Raw genomic sequence first — 19862 nt, 5'->3', positions numbered from 1 at the left:
TCTCTCTCTCTCACACACACACACACACACAGCAAGAAGGTGGCCTTCTGCAAGGCAGGAAGAGAGTTCTCACCAAGAACCTAATCTACTGGCACCTTGATCTTGGACTTCCCAGCCTTCGAAACTGTGAGAAATCCATGCATGTTAAGCCCCCCAGTCTGCGGGATGTGTTATGGCAGCCCGGGCAGACTAATACAGCCTCTCTTCCTTCCTGAATCAGAATTCAGCGTCCCAAGTGCATCTTACTGGTGGGCATCTATAGGTACACTGTCCATCTATCACTGGAATGACTTTGCACTAGTCGCCTGTTAATTGCTCGCTTCCAAGTTGTAGAGATGATGAATCACCCGGAAATTGAAGTCTGTAAATGTAACTTTATTCTTTAGAACAGAAAGTCTCTGTGCCTCTCCAAGTTGAGATTCCTTCTTGCTCTTCTGAAGCCATTCGCCTTATTCAAGAGTCATTCCGTTACGGAGAACCGAAGTCCATCAAAGTGGTTTAAGAGTAAACGAAGAATTACTGGAAACAGATACAGAAGGATTTCACGGAACACGGTGGGCTGTATACGAAGCCCAGAATGAGAATACCAGCATGTTCCAGGGAGACTGCCTATGGGCTGCCTCGTCTCCATTTCCTCTCGTCTCTTGGCGTCTGCTTCTTTCTTTTTTCTCTCTGTAACTGATTTTCTCCTTCCGTTTGCACAGTGTCCAAATGTGGCCATCCGACTTGCAAACATTGACCAGAATCACTTTGTCTCAATTTTATCTTCCTGGGAGCCGGCAGGGGCGGGGGTGGGGGGGTGGGGATCTAATTGGCCTAGGTGAGGGGCACCTGGGTGGCTCAGTCAGTTAAGCGTCCGACTTCGGCTCAGGTCATGATCTCACAGTTCGTGGGTTCGAGCCCCGTGTCAGGCTCTGTGCCAACAGCTCAAAGCCTGGAGCCTGCTTGGGATTCTGTCTCCCCCTCTCTCTTCCCCTCCCTTGCTCGCGCTCTGTCTCTCTCTTTCTCAAAAATAAACAAACATTAAAAAAATTTTTTTTTAATAATTGGCCCAGATGATAACACCTCCCTACAACTGAATAGTGTGTATTCATTAAACATAGTCCTTGCACTTTTGGTAACGTGAGAAAAGGCATGTGCTACCATGTAAAACGAAAGCACTAAAAACCAACTGTTGTTATTATAGGAGTCTGACTCTGCTGAAAATGCTTTGAAAATAGATACTGAGAGAAGATTCTAAAACACCATGGGGTGTTTCTGTTACTGCTGGCTGCCCAACAACAAACCAAAACATTTAGTGTCATAAATCAATAATTGTTTATGACTGGTCATGATTCGATGAGTAACTGTTCTTATCTGGGTGGCTTTCTGTTCCATGTGATGTCAGCTGAGGTCACTCGTTGCACCGCACTGCCCTGGTGGCCAGGGTAGGCTGGAATGTCCTAGAAGGCTTTTCTCACGTGCCAGCTGTCTTGGTTCTTCCTCTACGTGGGCCTCTACTCACCATTAGCTTGGGGTTCCTCACAGCGCGGAGGCTCTACGTAGTCAGACTTTTGACATGGTAGCTGGTTTCCCGAGGGAAAGTGAAAGCTGCCAGGCCTCTTGAAGTCCAGGCGGAGAACTGGCTCGGCATCACTTCTACAGACTTCTAATGGCCAAAGGAATTCGGGACACCAGCCCAGATGCAAGGGGAGGCACCCCGCCTCTGGATAGGTGGGAGAGCACGTGCATACAGGCGCAGAAGGAATTGACAACAGACTTCGTGGGGACCACCGTGCGGGGACAAGAGTCTGGGTGTTTGGAATTTTAAGAGAGGGGATATGTTGCCTGCTTCTTTCTTTGTCTCCGTGCCTTCAAACTCTCCCAACGAGCACCACCGTAATCCTAGTAATGATTTTGCAACGGTGCTAAGTTTGAATGAAAGAATTTATTCAGCGGCGTGAACTGGAATGCCTGGAATAAACAGATCAAGGAGAAGATGTTTCTAGGCTTTTTGAAACGTGATACCTGCTGGGAAAGAGTGTCCGCAAGCCGTCGGATTTGCCTCTCTGCAGAGCAACAAAAAGCAGCCCCGGGGCCAGCTGAGGCACAAGAAGGAAAAGAGATTTCTTGCCGTGGACTAAACCTAAAGCCTTGCCCCCTTAAGCACTCCGCTCCTTAGTTGTGCGGCCTCTTGTATTTTTTTTTTTTAATTTTTTTTTAACTTTTTAATTCAGTTTTGAGAGACAGAGAGACAAAACACTAGTGGGGGAGGGGCAGAGAGCGGGGGAGACACAGAATTGGAAGCAGGCTCCAGGCTGAGCTGTCAGCACAGAGGCTGACGCGGGGCTCGAACCCATGAGCTGTGAGATCGTGACCTGAGCCGCAGTCGGACGCTCAACTGGCTGAGCCCCCCAGGCGCCCCAACCTCGCTTGTATCTGTATCACGGCTATGGCCTGCGTCCTCGCCAACAGATTCACTGACCCTGCCGGTGGCCGTGAGCTTTCTTCTGCAGGAGACCTTGCTCCTCCAGGACCAGCCTCCTGGCTCCTGGGGGATCAGGAGGCTCCTGAACGTGACCTCTGTTGGCCGCTGCTCAAGAGAAGCATTTTGGTCTCGCCCGAAAGGCCTGAGTGACGCCAAGCCCGGAATCGGTGTTCCCAGTGGTTCCGCGACTCACACCGGGTGAGACCCGATGGGCTCCCCCCATCCAAGCGCCTGCTGTATGCAGCGGACATCGGGCCTCTCTAGTCTTCCCCACTCCCAGCAGCCTTCTGCCAACGACCCTCCCACATCTGTGCCCTCTTCCTCCTTCCTCCAGGCCATGTCCCTGCCCGGGTTCCAACTGTTCTCCTCGGCCTTCAGATCAGGTCCAACCCCTCTCCTCCAGGGGGCCTCCCTGCATCCCCAGGCCCAGTTTTTCCTGCTCCGCGCCCCCTGGGGTCCCCGGAATGTTGCCACGGTTCTGCCCTCAGCGCTGCAGGTGGGAAGGGGGCAACACTTCAAATCCCTGCCCCGGGCGAGGCCCACGGGGGTAGAGAGGAGCGAGGAGGGGGGACTCCGAGGGCCCGGACGAGGTGGCCACGCCGGCCAGTCCGACCGGCCGGAAGCCTCCCGCAGGTGGACGACGGGCCAGGGAGCGGGCACAGCAGGAGCACAGGGGACAAAGGCAGGAAGGCACAGGGGGAGTGAAGGGGCTTTATGAGACCCCAGAACCTGGAAGGCAGACGTTCGTCTCTGTGACCCGCCCCCCCCCCCCAACCCATACTTGTTCTCGCTCATTCTCTTGTGGATGTGTTTAGGAAAGTATAGGGTTTTGTTTTTTTTTTAATAAAAAATATATCGTGTTCAACACATGATGGCTACACTTAGAGCCATGATTAAGTATTTTTAAGTTTCTCCGGTTGAATTGCTACAAGAGTAAACTTTGAGAGATTTGGCCCCCACAAAGGAAGGCTCTTTGAGGTCCTCGATAAATGAGGAGACGCAGGCGGGTCCCGAGACCGGAGCTTTGGAAATTGCTGGTATGGTCAGCCCTGGAGCCAGGTTCCCTGGGTTCCGATCTCGGCTTCTCTTAATTCTCATCATTACTACCTGTGTGACCTTGGTTGGATGAGGTTGCACATTTCTCTGTCCTGTTTCTGCATTGGTAAAACTGGAAACACAGTAAGAGTGCAACGTGCAGACTGAAGGAGGTCATCAGTCGGAGCCCTTTGGGCAGGTGCCTAGTGCATGATTCGTGGTTGACATGTGTTAAACAACGCTAACATGCGCTCGCCCCAGCGCTAGTAGGCACCGGGCATTGTGCTGGCTTCCAGTGACACAGGCGCAGTCCTCAGGGGACCCACGGGGGGGGGGGGGAAGGAGCCCCAAGGAAACGGATCACGTGTGCACGGAGTTGGCCAAGGCATATGGGACGATGCAGCCAGGACCTTCAACGAAGGAATTTAAACATCTCGCTCCAGGGAGATGCTCCTGGGACAAGTCCCTCAGCGAGTCCAGAATGTTCTGAACTGACATATTCGTCAAGAACGTTTACAGAGCTGAGACTTAATGAAAGGAGGGCTGGCTGGGAGTCCCATTACCAGGGCCACTCCTTTTCTGACTTGCTTTAGCAACTTATTTAACAAACAGCAAACAGCTGCTGTGCTCCCGGCACTCTGCTAGGGTAGAGGGACATCAAGATGATTAAGATACACCTCCTGCCTTGAAGGAACTCCCAGAACCGAGAGGAACATGGCCCGACTGTCATTACGCACCAGAGACAATACACGACAAGAGGTGGGGAAGCCACCTAGCCGCTCTGACCCATTTCTCTATCAAACGAGCACAGCCCTGCCTAATCAACATTTCTTCCTGACCCAAGACCCTGGTCCTCCATTCGAATGTGATCGGTCCTTCCAGAAACCACGTTTGGAGTTTGAGGGTCATTTGTCAGTATCATGAACCTTGGCAGGGCGGGGGGGGGGGGGGGGGGGAGGTGCTGTGCTGTGATGAACAGTATAGTCACACTGTATCAATGGAGAGAGACTGGGACCCAGGGCAGCTTCGAATCTCGCCCATGGCGAGAGGACAAGACGCCTCAGGACACAGAGGAACCCAAAAGCAGAGACGTTTCCACGCCTCTTCAGAGTTCGGGGAAAAGATGTTTCTCAACACGAGATCAATTTTTCCAATTCCTATTTGAGATTTAAAATAGAAGCCCAGCTGGCTGGTGATGGCTAACAATCTCCCCGACCCTCATCACCATGTGATCTTCTTTGCGTCTCTCCCCCCTTGAGACGACAATCACATAGATGCCCTACACCATCTAACACAACGGCATCGCCTGAATTATTTAGCTGATTGCCGTGGCTAACTACAAACACTAAGTTTATTCTCTTAACATAACCTCAAACACAAGGGTTACCCAAGTAGACATAGGAGTATTCCATTGTAGTTTAGAATTTGCACATTGACATCGTGGATCTTGTGATGGCATTGCTGGAATTGCCTGACATCAGCTGATATTTACGGAGCTATGCCAGAACTTGATTTATTTCTTCCCTGCATGCAGAGAAATTTCTGAGCTATCACTTATATTTGTGTAGGGAACATTGATTCTAATTACTTGAGTATTGCATTTCTAGCTTCGACGTCCATACGCTAGCGGGAAGCATTTTGCTAATGTAATGCTTTGGTAATCAGCCAAAGCTAAAAGAAATGTAGGTCAATCAAATGGAAGAGAGAAGCTCAGTGTAGGTTTTTCAACTGTCCTCTTCCTTTTATAAAACACAATCTATGAATTCAAGGAGACCTGTTTAAGATCTAGTCCCAGACTCTGGATCGCTCCTTGACCCGTGTACGGCCTTTCTACCTTTCATTATCCCTACCCCACCCCTAAGTAGTTAACATTATACTTCATCAGCAATGGCCTACTTTTTTTTTTTTTTTAAGGATTAGGTTCTTACGGTAGTCTTTAAGTTGGGAGTACTCAACTTAAAAAAAATTTTTTTTAATGTTTATTTACTTTTGAGAGAGAGAGAGAGAGAGAGAGAGTGCGGGCAAGGGAGGGGCAAGGAGAGAGGGAGACACAGAATCCGAAGCAGGCGCCAGGCTCCCAGCTGTCAGCACAGAGCCCGACGTGGGGCTCGAACTCACGGACCACGAGATCATGACCTGAGCCGAAGTCAGACGCCTAACCACTGAGCGACCCAGACACCCCGGGGAACACTCAACTTTTAAAGATATCATTACATTCCCACCTAACCTGTATGTCATAATCATGGAATGATGAGTTCTATCTGGCCAAATTTTCCAGAATTCTAAGTTCTGTCCATTTTGGCGGCTGTCACGGGGCCCGTGTCCACACGTTCCCTTTCTTCCTGCAAATTGCTTCTAATCAGCTCCTTCCCATTTTCAGTGGAGTGAGCAATCCAATGACCAAGCTTCTTGGAATCATGGATAAAGCAAGCACAATCAGATCTGAGTAAGGGCTGCAGCCCAATCACCCTGGAGGAGACACAAGCTATTTTGCTCTAATGGGCGGACTCTCGGAGTTAGACACTGTGCACAGAGAGATAATCCAAGTGGCCAGTCTCTCTGGGTCCATATCAGTAAATCAATGCTTTCATGCTGCAACTATTTATTGAACCAAGAGCATGGTTTCACGTTGTCAGACTCAAGGTTGTCTCTATCTGCTCAGGCTGGACCTTTTCATCTTTTCCTTGGCTGACTCATCCTGTCTGTTTTCTGTCTAAGGCTCAAGATACAACCTCTCAACTTCAGATAAAAACAGCTTTATCCTCCCCTCACCACGAAGCTCACATCAAGAGTTTATCTTCCTTGGAAAACAACTTGGTGACACCATGCAGGATGCATATCTGGGAAGGGAGCCTCCTGGGTAGCTAAGACAGAAAGTGAGGGTGCTGACAAACTCGCTCTGGGGGCGGCGGGCAGGCCCTGGGTTTAAGGTAGCAAGGCCACAGGTCCCCAACTTCAGGAGCACCAGAATCCCTTGGGATGCTTGGTGAGAATCCACTTTCCTGGGCCCCACTGTCAGAAATTCAGATTCAGAAGATCTGGGGTTCAGCCAGGAGACTGCAGTTTGGTTTTTTAAAAAATGTTTTTCATGTTTATTTTTGAGAGAGAGAGAGAGACAGACAGAGACAGAGAGACAGAACACGAGTGGGGGAGGGGTAGAGAGGGCGACACAGAATCTGAAGCAGGCTCCGGGCTCCGAGCTGTCAGCACAGAGCCCGACGCGGGGCTCAAAGTCACGAACCGGGAGATCATGACCTGAGCCGAAGTTGGACGCTTAACCGACTGAGCCACCCAGGCGCCCCAAGAAACTGCAGTTTTAGTTCATACGGTGGGGGACTATGATCCGAGACATAATGCCATTTACAGAGGGCACAGCGCGGGCAAACCAAAGCATATGCTGGTTGGGCCACCTTTGGAAGAGAGTGAGAAGCCTTTGTCTGGATTGGGAGCAGTGTTTGTACAAAAGGCAGAATAATTTGGTTGCTGAAAAGAAAAACATCAAAGAATGAAGAACACAGAAATGTGACGTATTTGAGGGGCACCTGGGTAGCTTAGTCGGTTAAGCGACCATCTCTTGATTTCGGCTCAGATCATGATCTCACGTGGTTCGTGAGTTCAAGTCCCACACTGGGCTCTGTGCTGACAGCGTGGAGCCTGCATGGGATTCTCTCTCCTTCTCCCTCTGACCCTCCCCTGCTCTCTCTTTCTTTCAATAAATAAATAAACATAAAAAAAAAAACATGGAGTATTTGAATTTCTTATAACATCATCTGACAAGAAAACCCTGGCAGCAAAGATAGTTACCGGATTCACTTCCCGATTTGAAATGACACCAGAAAAGATCTGCGGGCCGTCTGGGAGACGGGGTTAAAAACACAAATAACGAGTATCTCAAAAGGGACAGTTTTTGTTAGTCTTTCACACATTAATAGCACAAAAGATGAACCTGAAGGGATGATTCGATCCCTTTGATAGAGTACGGTCAACTGAATACCGTGCTTTAGGTCAGGAGGTTCTTAGCTCAGGAATAAACATCCTATGATGGACACCCTAACAAAGAACGATCTCCAAATGTCAATAGGGTTGATGGGAGAAACCTGCTCTAAAAGATAAAGACTTCAGGGGCGCCTGGGTGGCGTAGTCGGTTAAGCGTCCGACTTCAGCCAGGTCACGATCTCGCGGTCCGTGAGTTCGAGCCCCACGTCAGGCTCTGGGCTGATGGCTCAGAGCCTGGAGCCTGTTTCCGATTCTGTGTCTCCCTCTCTCTCTGCCCCTCCCCCGTTCATGCTCTGTCTCTCTCTGTCCCCCCCAAAAAATAAATAAACGTTGAAAAAAAAATTAAAAAAAAAAAAAAAAAAAGATAAAGACTTCATAAAAACATAACCAACGACACTGTTATCACACCTGAAAATCCTAATTACTATTATATTTTAATAAGGCAGGAGCTCCCCAAAACAAGAATGGTGTATTAAGGTCTTAAAGTAGCAGACAGTATTGAACTTAACGCGCATCAGTGAACTTATCTATCTTCAAGCTACTCCAAGACGCTCAATTAGGATTCTCACTTTCGGATAAAGCCAGTGATTGGTGTATATATATATATATATATATATATATATATATATATATATATAAAATAAATATATAAATATATTTATTTATATATAAATATATAAATTATATAAATATATAATATATATTTATAACATATATAATTATATAAAATATATTATATAATATATAGTATAATATATATAAATATATAAAATATATAATTAAATAAATATATAAATATATAATATATTTTATAAAATATATAATTTATATAATTTATAAAATAATTTATATAAAAATTTATAAAATAATATATATTATATAATATATAAATAAATATATAAATATATAATATATATGCATAATATATATAACTATATAAAATATATAAGTATATAAAATATATATTGTATAATATATATTGTATAATATATAATATATAATATATACAATATATATGATTATATAAAATATGTATTATATTATATATTATATATGTTATAATTAAATATAAATATATATATTTATATATAATATATGTTATAATATATAAATATGCATATATATAAATATATACATATTTATATATGTAAATAAAATGTTGCCTTAAGCCCCCTTCTCTGTCAGCCCCTACTTTCGGCCACGGAATAGATGATTACAGTTGAAGAAGAGATCAGAAATCGTCCGGCCCAACGTTTAGCACGTCAGACGAGGCCCAGAGAGCTCCTCTGTTTTTCCAATAAAACACACGGCTGAATTAGTGCAAGTTTTCATAGAACTCCCTGAAGTAGTTTTAATCCCACTTCGGCATTTGGTCACAAAGGAACAAATCCACAGAAGAGATGTGCAAAATAGCAAACACCAGAAAGTAATGTGCTATTTGCACATTTCTGGAATACTGAGTAATACAAATCATGCCAATATGGGCGGGGCGGGGCGTGGCCGTTGCCGTCTCACTCAAAGCCTGGGACCTCATTTCCACGGAGGGCAATGGGTAACGTATGCATAAACACTTGGGATTGACCCGGGGGGGGGGTTGCCGCCGGCTGGCTGGGTGACGTGTGGTGGCAAGCAGCAAAGGGACAGGCAGGGGACAAAAGCAAAGTCTTCAGTCCAGTGACTGATGTGGAGCTTTGAACGTTGCCGAGAAAGCAGGCAGGAACGGCGCGCTCGGTGTTTGGGTAGGGAGAAGGTTTGAAAAACAAGGTATGTCAAAAGAAGTAAACATGACGGGGCTGGGGGGTGGGGGGAGTTATCCCTACCACATGAAGGTAATTAATTAAATGCCATCCTACACGGAAAAGCATTCAGAAAACCACAAGCGCTAGGTTGACTGTGAAGGGTCATTATTGTTGTTACTGCTGAGAATCATTCAAAACCAATTACAACACATACCAAGGGATGGAGGTGAGATGAGGTGACGAGGGGCCGATGGAGAATCATGAACAAATTCTGTCATTCCTCGAGTCAAGACCTCACGGCGGCGATCAGCTCTCATTTCTCATTGTTTGGGCTGTGGAGCATTGGGCTTCTTAGTTAGGACCAGTTGCCCCGTGTGTGGCTCTCGGTGGGAGATCTCCCAAGGGGAAAGCCTAAGGCTGTCACACCGAGACCGGGACTTGAACGCATGACCTACACTCAGCCAATCAGAAAGCCCCAGTAGTGACTGGGCATCATGACGGAGGCTGGCACGAGATTATTCCCGGTGGTGGAGTTGGGCCCTTAAAGGTTGGAGGGAGGGGGGAGGCCAGGAGTAGCGGTGCTGGAGGTGAGGCCCTGACCAAAGCAGAGTGTGATTTTGGCCTTGTGCTTGGTCATGAGGCCCACTGTCAGTTCTTCCTTTTTCTCTGCGTCCGATCTCTCCTTTTTCTGGTGATTATATGAAGCAGCCAGGTCCTCCTCAATTCCTTTTGGCTTGCGTTATGCAGAGCTGGATTCTATATTTTATTTTATTTTTAGTTTATTTTTTTAAGTGTTTCTTTCCAAAGGAGAGAGAGACGGAGCGTGAGTGGAGGAGGGGCAGAGAGAGAGAGAGAGAGAGAGACAGACAGACAGACAGAATCCGAAGCAGGCTCCAGGCTCTGAGCTGTCAGCACAGAGCCCGACGCAGGGCTTGAACCCACGAACCGCGAGATCAGGACCTGAGCCGAAGTCGGACGCTCAACCGACTGAGCCACCTGGGTGCCCCTGGATTCTATATTTTATAAACAACAATCTTGACGGCCTGTGTCACTGTAGAGCGACCATCTGAGGGATACTTAGAATAGCTTGAGTTCTGAGGAATAATAAATAATTTAGGGCAAAGACTTGCATGCGTATTTGTAGTACTAGTAACAAGGCTTATTAGTCCCCAGGCAAATTCACAGTTTTCTAAATCGCAATCTTAAGCATTTATCTTGTCTTCTCCGTGTTCCATCCTCACCCTCGAAGTTCAGTGTGTATGTGAAGAGCCCCCCCATGATCAAGGCTGGGCATAACACGCGGTGTAACCAGCATGCAGTTTGCACGGAGGGCTAGAAATACAAAACGTCTACTAGTCAGCTCACGGCCTGTCGCAGAGACAGTGAGCAAAGGCTCTGTTCTAAACCATCCCCACGATGCCTCTGCTAACACACGTGCCTTACCTTCCTAAACACCAGCACGGGCTTTTATGCCAGCGACGAAACGTGCAAACAGACCACAAGGTTTTAAGGTACGCGCTAGTTGATCCAGGCGTTTATTGTTGGCTACGAATTTGCACAGCCGAACGATGACGTAAAAATCCCACGTTTATACCAGCCAAGGAAAAAAAGCCAGAATCAACATAAACAGCCACCAGAAGGGAACTGGTTAAAATAGGCTATCGCCATATGATGGGCTACCACGCAACCATGGAATAAGGCAAACGTACACGTAATAATACACAAGGATGCCCGAGGTATCCGGGGTTGTCTGGGGCAGATGTGCAGCGCCAGCCTATTTTATCAGTTGGTATGTTTCCGCTCACAAGGTTGCTGAGGAGTTAATGGGCCTATTTATAAGTGGCGTAAAAACTCTTCTGGAAGCTCGTATAAGGTAGCGTTATCCCTGCGAGGAATAGCGACCGAGAAAAGGTAAACTGTGGCTGGCTTACCCATCCCGGGTCCATGTTATTTTTAGAACTGTTTTTCAAAAGGTCAAAAAATGCTCGGATTGTACTAGAAAGAAAACACTGATTTAAATCTGTGGACTATTCAGGAAACTCGTCCAAATTAGTGTTACTTGTAATTAGCGTGATGAACGGACTGCGCTGAGTTAGAGCAACACTGACTTGAAGTGCTTCGTAATTCTGATGTTATGGGACTAAGCTATCACCTCTGGGTTTTTATGGTGTTTTAAGATCATCTCAGTAATTGACATGGTGAACGCTAACGGCCAAAGATGACCTCTGTGTCTCTGTTCCTTCTGTGTTGATTAACTCGTCCGGGTTCGTGAATCCTGACCCACCTGAAATCTGAACAGAATAAACTGGTGATTCGGAGGCGGCTCGATACTAAACACCGATGATGTCTGATGACGAGTCCTCAATTATTTTACGTCAAAAAGAAGGCGGCAAAGCTCTCCAAATAAGGTACCTTTTGAAAAACCATCTTGGGGACGGCCGTAGGTAAATGCAGAAAAGTCTTCTCAGCCAAAATGTCATCAGGGGCCCATATCTGATTATCCGTATTCTGGCTGGTGGACATTTAGCAAGGTACGAGGGGCGTGATCGCCAGAACTATGGCAGCCGGGCCATTTCGATTCAAGGACTTTCAGATATGTCACCAGGCTGCAGAGTAAGTTAGGCCCCAGCGTCTCATTTCTGAGGTGGACAGACCTTGATAGTCAGCTGAGACAGGGATGACCAGGCCCGAGAAAACGCTTCTCGCGTAGGAGACTCGACAGTGACAAATTACAGAAATGCCACGTAGCCTAAAAAGCCAACTAGGCTCAGAGACAGTAGCACTTTACTCTACGGATGTTCGTCCGTGTCTATGGATACATGTTTGTGCCTTTCAAATTTAAATTCAGACAACATGGTTGTCATATCCAAAACGGCTCCTATGGGAAACTTTTAAGGCACTCCAGGCCTACAGTCCCCACGTCCTGAGTCCCCACCCCAGAAACTCTTAATTTCTCCAGGAGTCTATTCTTGAACTGTGGTGGCCAGAGGTCAAACCATTCGAGTCTACGGTAGCCACGAGAATCTGGACCCAAAGCTCAGGACAGTCGGTCAATGTAGTAGCTGCTTTAGCAGTTTGAATTCACACAAAGGACAGGACTCTCTGGAGCCCTTGAGTCAGCAGATCTTCTGATTCTTCCATGGCTGCCCTGTATATAATTCTATACGAGAAGATATAATCAAAGTCAACTTTCCTCGGAAGACTTTTCAACCAGTCCAGAGCTGAAGCTGCATGACAACAACATGCTGGGTAGTCTGGGAGTGTAGCTTTGGCCTTGGAGCTGGATGACAGAGGCTATGCAGGCCCAGGGCCATAATTTAAAACTGGTGTGGGGGAGGGGCGCCTAGGTGGCTCAGTCGATTAAGCCTCCCACTCTTGATTTCAGTTCAGGTCATGATCTCAGGGTTCGTGAGTTCCAGGCCCGCATCCGGCTCCACACTGACGGTGCAGAGCCTGCTTGGGATTCTCTCTCTCTCTCTCTCTCTCTCTCTCTCTTTCTCTCCCTCTCCCCCTCCCTCTCTCCCTCTACTTCTCCTCTTTCTCTCGCTAAAATGAATAAATACACTTAAAAAGAAAATTGGTGTGGGGGACATGTGAGAATGAGCAGGGAGGAAGAGGGTGCAGGGAGCAAATTAACGCGCTGCTAAGAGGCACCTTTCCAGATTCAAATGGAGGGAACGCGAGGAATTTTGATGCCAAGATATATAAATATTAATGGCAAAAATCAGCACTCTCTTCATGTTCCAAACTATCGTTCCACCATCTTTGTGGCTAATTGCAACCTCAAAACCTACCCTAGTGTTGCACGTCGTTTCGAATTTACCTGTCATGAGTTGCTTGGATCAACAAAGAGGAATCAGGGAAGTTTCATTTAAGTGTCAGCAAGAACCTTACTGGCATAACAAAAAACTCGCAGGGGTGGGAAGCAGAGAGACCACAATGGGGGCGGTGCTCTGACCCCTGAGCATAAACAACACGGCACACGCAGACACTGGGAGCTCGTCCGGCTCTGGCAAACAGCCCTTTTTGTCTTTGAAGCCCTCAGTGACATTGTTGAAATACATCTTCAAAACCAGGAAGCTGTGTGATTTTTGATTTTCTGGCGACCTCGCCCTTTCTTGTGAACTGCAAACCGGACCATGCGCTTTGATTCACAGTAAAGGCTGGAGGCAGAAACAAAAGTGTTTCCTTTTCACCTAAATGCCCATGTTTTCAGAAGCAGCGAGGAGGCTGAGCCGTAAGGTGCCCAACAGACATTCCTGAAACGAGATGGAGGTGCGTCTAGCTTTAGTTTGGGTTTGTAGCTAGAACGGGGAGGAGAATCCGCCTTGATGAGAGGAGAAATTTGGTCCGTGAGCAGGGACGTACTAGAAAATTAGCCATCCCAGGAGGCGATGACTGATTTGTCAGAACACGACAGCAAATGCTTATAGAAATATAACGGAGTATCTGTTTCTTCATCTTTGCATCGAGGAAGTTGACCTAGAACAGGGGTCGAAAAACTTTCTGTAAAGGGCCTGATAGTAAATGAAAGGGTCCTTTTTTCTGGCCAGCCTCTGTCGCAACGACTCCAGTCTAGACAATACGAAAATGAACGGGCATCGCTGGGTGCCAATAAAACTTTATTTACAAACAGGTGGCAGCGGGCTGCATTTAGCCTGTGAGCCACAGTTTGGTGACCCCTGATCTAGACGATTATCCTTCATTCTCTCTGACCAGTGAGGCATCTTTCTGAGCGACACAAGAGCAGCGAAAATACCAGCATGCTGTCTTTCTCCCTCGCACTGACTTCTTCACGTCAACTCGCATTCTAAAACGTGGCGGCCCTCAAGGGAGGAGCTCTCTCTTTCCCTCTCTGCCTCTCGATCTCTATCCACTGCATTCTGACTTCCCCACACAGGGCTTCACAAACTACCAAGGTGCCCTTCACGGGGTCAAGGCTGGGGGTGGCCATCCGAGCCTCGACATTCTGGACTCCCATGAGGTCTTTGAATTTACCGACCTCTCCATAACTCTTAAAATCCTGGACCCAATCCTCCAGCCTATCCCCTTGCCTCTGCCTGCCGCATCAAGGTCTGTACCACTGCCACGGTCAGCCCGAGCCCCCGCCAGTGTCGTTCTCCACGAGACCTGTCAGGCATCCCCTCTCTCCTGATTCTTTCCCTGAGATAACTTGGATGACTGTAACTTCATCTGCCCCAATCCCAAAGCTGACAATCCTGGAGTCATCTATGACCCCTCACCTTTGACCTGCAAGCCGGTCGCTTCACACAGGGCCTGCCCCTTCCCCGGCTCCCTGAATCGGTCCCTTGTCATCCCCTGGATGTAAAAAGCGTCTTTCCGTTGAAGGACCCAGAAAGTCATTTAGATGACTGAATGAAGTTCTCTGAAAAATGGAAATCAGAAGCTAAGGAGAAAAACCACTTCTTTGAGAAGAGTTGACTAGTGGAATGGAGACAGGTGACAGGACCACCAGACAGAACTTTCATGGGCTGTAGGTGCTTCTCCCTTCAAAGAGCCCTTCCTCGGGGCGCCTGGGTGGCGCAGTCGGTTCAGCGTCCGACTTCAGCCAGGTCACGATCTCGCGGCCCGTGAGTTCGAGCCCCGCATCAGGCTCTGGGCTGATGGCTCAGAGCCTGGAGCCTGTTTCCGATTCTGTGTCTCCCTCTCTCTCTGCCCTTCCCCCGTTCATGCTCTGTCTCTCTCTGTCCCAAAATAAATAAATAAACGTTAAAAAAAAAAATTAAAAAAAAAAAAAAACAACAAAGAGCCCTTCCTCTACCAAAATATATATGTATATATTCAAAGTTAGATTTTAGGACTATGTTGCTTTGATGGGGAGTACGGTCCGGGCTGGATCATATTAGTTTTTTCCCTTCCGATTTTTCGAAGAAATCGAAATCATTTCATGGGTCCTCAGTTCTGTACCTAATGGAGAAGTCACTGCTGGGCATATTTGTTATCAGATGTTACTAAAAGCACAAGAAGTTCTTTTAAAAAAAACCTCATCGTGGAAAACATTTCCTGTCTTAAACTGTTTATCCCTCTTTTTAAAGAAAGACGTAACTAATGTCTGCCCACAAGAAATGCGGATGTATTGGAATTATATTCATCCATAAAATATAATATTTGGTGGCGTTCCTAGATTCCGATACAAGGATGAAAAATAACCTTGTAATATTTCAAGATGCGTGATTAATCTTAGGGGGAAATCAGCCTTCTGATTTGGCTGTTCTTTTTGTTTTTCTAGCTTTATAATTGACAAAAATTATATGTATTTAAGGTACGCCATATCTTGGTTTCGGGGTCTATTGACATCGGTAAATGATTGCTACGGTCAAGCTAATTAACACGCCCATCACCTCGCCTGATGACCGTTGTTCTTGTTCTGTTTCCTACTGAGGACACTTAGGGTCCACACGGCACGCCATACATTACATCCCCAGAACGTACTCATCCTACAGACCTGAAACCTTGTACGTGTTGCTCACCGTCTCCCCATTTCCCCCCACAGCCCCAGGCAGCCACTCTGTTTTCTGCTTCAATGAGTGCCACGCCTGCAGATTCCACACAGAAGTGATTTCATGTAGCATTTGTCTGTGTCGGGTTTATCTCATGTAGCATAATGTCTTCCAGGCTCATCCATGTTGTCCCAAATGGAGCAGGGTTTGCTCTTTTTTTTTTTTTAAGACTGAATCACATCCCTGTGTGTGTGTGTGTGTGTGTGTGTGTGTGTTAGTGGTACAACGAACGTGGGGGTACACATAAGTCTTTGAGATCCTGATTTCATTTCCTTTGGACACAGATCCCCCAAGTGGGATCGCTGGATCCTACGGTAGCTCTATTTTTTAATTTTTTGAGCAATCCCCATAGAGTCATCCATGATGGCTGTACCAATCTACATTCCCACCAATAGTGCACAAGGGTCCCTGAGAAAATAAACGGGGGGGGGGGGGGGGAGGGGGAGGGCGCCTGGGTGGCTCAGTCAGTTAAACATCCGACTTTGGCTCAGGTCGTGATCTCAACGGTTCCTGAGTTGGAGCCCGGCATCCGGCTCTGTGCTGACAGCTCAGGGCCTGGAGCCTGCTTCGGATTCTGTGTCTCCCTCTCTCTCTGCCCCTCTCCTGCTCATGCTCTCACGCGCTCGCTCTCTCTCTCTCTCTCTCTCTCTCTCTCAAAAATAACTAAACACTAAAAAAAAAAAAAAAAATTAAAAAGGAAAAGAAAAGAAATAGTGAAATGTCTATCTGTGCCCTGACAATGAAACGAAAGCCAGCTATCGCCTCTTTGGCTGCTACTAGAGAAGGCAGCAATCTCGAGCAAAAACTCTCTAGAGTTTCCGTTCTGCAAATCAATTGAACGTGTTGCTTCGTATCCTGATTTATTTGGACGAGCCTTGTGGTTCGCCCAGCCGACATGTGTGGGCATAAACCTTAGGCCAGGAACTGTGCTAGGTCTGGCTGTACCACGGTAAGTACGTAGCTTCTATTTTAATGGTGACGTCCGACACTGTGGAAATTGACCTATCATAGATTATTCAGGAGCTGCTGTCCGCACAGTCACTGCAATTATGCGGGACAACACGGTTAAACCGTGGCTCTGACAAGGCAAAAGTGATGGCTACTTTGCCTTACAAGGCATTCTACGCTTCCTGGTGGGGTGGAGGAGGGTGGGATTTCGAGGCAAGTTCATCCGTGTGCCTTGCTAAGTAATGATTACGTTTGGATGACACCTCAGCTTCTCTCAAGAGCGAGGAAGGGAACACATGTTTTAGGCCCAGGTGCCTCCAAGGGGTTTTGTGAAACACAGGAGATTATTCAGTGTATATAAAAACAACACGGGTCCATTCAGGATCTGAGGCAGCCTGCTGTCTTTAACATGAGACTAGGAGCTCGAGCCCTTTATTGGATGCACGACCTTCTGTGAGGAGCTTAGTTTCTGATTTAGAATCTCAGGATTGTCGCCGGAAGCAGACGGCCCGCGTGTCAAGGGCCCGGGGCCAGAGGGGACACTCATCAGACGTCCGCCTCCTCACTCATTGCAGACAACCCCACCCGCATCATCAACAGTTGTCTCTGATGCACTTTGGAATCAACTGCCATGCAGGTGTCTGATTCACCGGGGGCGGGGGGCGGGGGCACAGCCTGTGGCGGGGGCGGGGGGTGGGGGGGTGGGAGGTGGCTACAAAGAAATTACTTTGACTAAGAAGCCCGAGCAAAGCAGACGGTTGCCACAGACGGTGGGGAGGGGGAGGGGGCCTCAGTCTCAGCTCTGTTGACATTTAGGGACAGATAATTCTGTGGGGGGGGGGGGGGGCTGACCTGTGCACTATGGCGTGTTTAGCGGTCTCCCTGACCGCTACCCACTGGAGGCCCCCACCCCCAAGTGTGACAACTGAAGCAGCCTCCAGACCCTGCCAGATGTCCCCTGGAGGCCGAGACGGGCCCCAGTCGGGAACCGGTGACTTAGATGATCGGCGTCTGCCCCCGAGACCTGCCAGATCGTCCTGAGAACCAAATGAAAGAGAGTACGGGAAAGTGAAACCACCCGGTAGAGCCTGCAGCCCCAGGGGCTCCGGGTGCCGCCTGCACGGGCCCATCCCTGGGGAGAGGCCCACATCCTGAGGCCCAGGCCGCCTCCTGCTGCAGCCCCCCCAGGAACCTGGCGGGTGAGGACGCAGGCAGCCGTGTGCTGTAGGGCTCCCCGAGGGGTTCTGGGCCACAGCAGCGTGGGGAACTCCGCTCTGAGCAGATGTGGCATTGACTCACGTGCGGACAAAGGCAGCATTTGCACACGGCCACCGAGGGCCGGCTATGGTGGTCCGTGCTGGGGGGGGGGGGGGGACCCGCCAAGATCCTGTTCTTGCCCTCCAGGGACTTCCGATCTAGTTGGAAAGACTCCAGGACAGGCCACTGAGAAGAGCCCTCCTCGAGTTTGCCCAGAGGAGAGGAAGGGGGGACACTTTCGAAGCAGATAAACGCTTTCGTGGAGCCTGATGATGCCAGAACCCGAGTTCGGGCAAAAAGGGTGGCCAAGAGGGGCGCCTGGGTGGCGCAGTCGGTTAAGCGTCCGACTTCAGCCAGGTCACGATCTCGCGGTCCGTGAGTTCGAGCCCCGTGTCAGGCTCTGGGCTGATGGCTCAGAGCCTGGAGCCTGTTTCCGATTCTGTGTCTCCCTCTCTCTCTGCCCCTCCCCCGTTCATGCTCTGTCTCTCTCTGTCCCAAAAATAAATAAACGTTGAAAAAAAAAATTAAAAAAAAAAAAAAAAGGGTGGCCAAGAGTCTAAAAATTGGAGAAAAGGCTGACACGTAAGGGAACACAAAACAGCGAAACAGCTAGAGGATATTGGGTAGCGGAAACCCCCATCCCGGTGCCACCAGCCCGGTCAGCTCAGTCAGCAACGTCCGCTGGGCCGGCGGAGCCGAAATGGCTCCTTCAGGCTACAGGGTGGGGATGCTCCCAAGTCTTTAGACCAAAAGCGACATCTTAGACTTCTAGACGCTTTCACACTGAGTGCTAGGTTTGTTTTTCTGACATTTTATGACAAATTGCAAATATAGGGGCAAATATAGGGTGGCTCAGTCAGTTAAGCGTCCGACTTGGGCTCAGGTGGAGATCTCACGGTTGTGGGTTCGGGCCCTTCATCGGGCTCTGTGCTGACAGATTGGAGCCTGCTTTGGATTCTGTCTCCCCCCCCCCTCTCTCTCTCTCTCTGCCCCTCCCCTCCTCGTGCTCTGTCTCTCTCAAAAAATAAAATAAAAGACGTTAAAAAAAAAATCAGTCCGACATCTGTTGACAAGCATTTTGATTATTTGTTAGTCAGGTCACATAACTGAGTGGAGCGCAGGTTGGGGGTGGTTGGAGTCAGGCCTCCAGTTGTTAGAAACCGAGTCTCTAAATTACTATACTTATCCTAATAACTCTTGAGAAATAGCCTTTGAATTTGCTTAAACATTTCCTGTGGTCTTTGCAGATAACCTCTAGTGGGGAAAAAAAAAAAAACTGAAGTGTCCATATTGGCCCTCAACGCTTTGGTTAGTTAACAAAACCCATGTGAAAAATGTCTTGGGGCTTCCTCAGCCCAGAGGCGTCTCAAATAGACTTCCTCACTTCACCGAGGCCCAGAGATTTGCGTACTGAGTTGTTTCTTTTTGAGAGACATCTCACAAACACCGCAGCTGGGAAAAGGGGCAAACCGCCCCGTCTGAGAGCGTACAAGAATTTCTTCAGGGTTTTGTGACTTGAACGCTTGGTGTTCTTAAAAGAACGCTTGGAGCCTGTGGAACACCGTAGAATCCTTTTGGGTTCACTTCCAGATGGTCGTGCCTGACAAGGAGTAGTTCTGGGACCCTCATTTGTACACACCTGCCATCTCATCCTGCTTTGTGAGGGAGAACGTTTCCTTGATTTGGCATTCTTTTAAAGAAAATCGAGATAGCGTTGAATTCTTAGCCAAAGATCACTAGCTGATGTGTGTGTGTGTGTGTGTGTGTGTGTGTGTGTGCGCGCGCGTGCGTGTCTGATTACGGGGTTTGCAAGTTGTATGGATCCAGAGTTTGAAATAGAGGGAACCCTGAGGCAACTCTGGTTCAAAGTTACCCAAGATGTCTCATTGGCTAATTAGG

The 19862-nt window shown here is 48.1% G+C and overlaps 2 long non-coding RNA genes across 3 annotated transcripts in view; one reads left to right on the top strand and one right to left on the bottom strand.

Annotated features, from left to right (window-relative positions):
- Positions 1–19862, bottom strand: part of LOC123594604 — a 207664-nt gene that overhangs the window by 146402 nt on the left and 41400 nt on the right. The window lies entirely within an intron of this gene.
- LOC123594603 lies at positions 13245–18269 on the top strand. Of its 2 annotated transcripts, none has more exons than XR_006710798.1 (3): positions 13245–13512; positions 17193–17343; positions 18111–18269. It is a non-coding gene; the product is annotated as an uncharacterized LOC123594603 (long non-coding RNA). The 2 variants fall into 2 exon arrangements; XR_006710799.1 differs by lacking the exon at positions 13245–13512 and adding an exon at positions 16598–16707.

Source organism: Leopardus geoffroyi, chromosome X (genome assembly GCF_018350155.1).
Source record: "Leopardus geoffroyi isolate Oge1 chromosome X, O.geoffroyi_Oge1_pat1.0, whole genome shotgun sequence".
NCBI classification, from domain to species: Eukaryota; Metazoa; Chordata; class Mammalia; order Carnivora; family Felidae; genus Leopardus; species Leopardus geoffroyi.
The sequence above is the reverse complement of the archived record's forward strand: the minus strand, read 5'-3'. Positions and strand labels throughout refer to the sequence as shown.